We start from the raw sequence: 2,691 nt of genomic DNA on the forward strand, positions 1-2,691 counted from the left end.
TATGTATGTATGTATGTATGTATGTATGTATGTATGTATGTATGCATGTATGTATGTATGTGTGTATGTATGTATGTATGTATGTGTGTATGTGTGAAGGCACATGGCACATTGGTTAGAGCGTCGAGCTTACGATCGTGAGGTTGCGAGTTCGATTCCCGGACCGGGCTGCGTGTTGTGTTCTTGAGCAAGGCACTTTATTTCACGTTGCTCCAGTTCACTCAGCTGTAGAAATGAATTACGACATCACAGGTGCCAAGCTGTATCAGCTTTTGCCGTTCCCTTTAATAACATTGGTGGCGTGGTATGCATGTATGTATGTATGTATGTATGTATGTATGTATGTATGTATGTATGTATGTATGTATGTATGTATGTATGTGTGTGTGTATGGGTGTGTGTTTATATGTGTGTGTGTGTATGTACGTGTGTGTATGTACGTGTGTGTGCATGTGTATGTATGTGTGTGTGTGTTTGTCTTTGTGTTTGTGTTGTTTGCTGCCAACTATCGTTTGACAGCCGGTATTGGTGTGTTTACGCCCCCGTAGCATAGATATTAGGCAAAAAAAAACCGATAGAGTAAATAACAAGCTTAAAAATAAATACTGGGGTCGATGTGTTCAGCTAAAACCCTCCAGTATGGCCGCCGTACAAAGACTGAAATAAGCCAAAAAAATAAAAGAAAATTATATACGTGTGGTGAGATTAATAACGAAACTCGAGGTCGAGATTAACTAATTCACTTTTTTTGTTCGTTCTGGTGTTATAATCGGCGTGCCTCATGAATACTTCGTTTCGTGGTTTAGGTTTTATCTGACCTTTTTATCATGTAAGTAGTCCTGTCAAAGCTCTCCTCTTTGTGTATAGAAAGATTCTATACACTTTTATACTTTTAAAAATATGTTATCCCTTTTGACTTTTATTTATGCATGCTAACTACTGGTAGTAAATTATTTTAATTTATTGGCTTCATATTTACGAAGGTAATATTTATAATTCAGAGGCTGTATAGGACACACTTTTAAATTTGTTTATTTACTGCTGGACTGAATACAGAAGTAGCTGCTTTGCGCACGTGTTTTCTGTATGTATTTGCAACTATTTATAATTATTCATTAATTAGCGATCTCGCTGACGAGCCACATATCCCAAATTAGTTTATTTTGGAGATTTATGGCGAAACTCGAGTTCGAGATTAACTAATTCACTTTTTTTATTCGTTCGGGTGTTACAATCGGCGTGCCTCATGAATTCTTCTTTTCGTAGTTTAGGTTTTAACTGGCCTTTTTAGCATGTAAGGAGTCTTGTCAAAGGTCTCCTCTTTGTGGATAGAAAGATTCTATACACTTATATACATACATACATATATATATATACATTGTTTATTATCTAATATTTAATTGAATGCGACGCATGCATTTCCAAGTATGTGTGTATATATACATACATATACATTTTACTTTTGTTTATGCGATGCATAAGCTGCTCTAAATTAGCAGAGTTAGTGCAGGATATCTTCACGGTGTGGTCGATTAAAAATAGCATGATACCGATTAGATTTTGGAAAACATTTGTTCCAAAGCAGCTAGAAATTTTCCAGCGATCTTGGTTGAAACATGCGAACCGAAAATCGGGCTGAACTAGAAGGCATCCTGATTCTTAGATCTGTTGTTTAGCTTTATTTGATCGAGTGTGTTATATAGGATTAGAACAATTTACGGTGTTACAAACAGTTGGGTTATTATGTCGCATGTCTCTATGAGTTTTCGTTGGTAGTTCATTGTCTTGACCAATTCTTCATGGCCTGAGTTCTCAAACCGTGACGCTGTGATGGTGTACAATGTGTAGTACAATTGGAGGAATTACCAGTGTTGTGTATGCCTCCTTGTTGTATACATTGAATATTTTCACGATACCCAGCCCTAGCTAAAGCAGCATTACAATATGTTGCATGTGATTCAAAAATGTTATTATTAGCGGATAATCTCAATAAGGCGACGCCGGTAACGATCACGCTCGAATGGAGCTTTACATGCCCATCGGCACAGAGGCCAGCTTGTGCTCTGGCAATGATCACGCTCGTATGGTACTCTTAGCGCTCCACTAGCACGGATGCCAGTATCAAATTTGATTTCGATTTCAATTTCAATTTCAATTTCACTTGCCTCAACATGTCTTCGCAAGCAGAGTTTAGTGTCCAAGAAGGAAAGTACGCATAAGTGGGCTGGTTACACTCCTGGCATAGTCCACAAGGTTATGTCTCACTTGAGCTTGCCAGGTCTTCTCAAGCACCGCATATGTCCATATATATATATATATCTATATATATATTATATATATATATATATATATATCTATATATATATATATATATATATACACATATATATGCGACAAGTTTCTTTCTTTTTCCGTATAGCAAATCTACTTTGGTTGACCTGAGGCTATGGTAGAAAACATTTTCCCAAAGTTCCACGCAGTGGCACTGAACCTGGAACCACGTGGTTGAGAAGCGAACTCCTTACCACACAACTACAGCTAACATTGCGTACATGCACACGCTAGCACACGTCTAAGTATGTATGTATGTATGTATGTATGTATGTATGCATGCATGCATGCATGCATGTATGTATGTATGTATGTATGTGTGTATGTATGTATGTATGTATGTATGCATGCATGCATGTA

Source organism: Octopus sinensis, linkage group LG8, assembly GCF_006345805.1.
Source record: "Octopus sinensis linkage group LG8, ASM634580v1, whole genome shotgun sequence".
Lineage (NCBI taxonomy): Eukaryota > Metazoa > Mollusca > Cephalopoda > Octopoda > Octopodidae > Octopus > Octopus sinensis.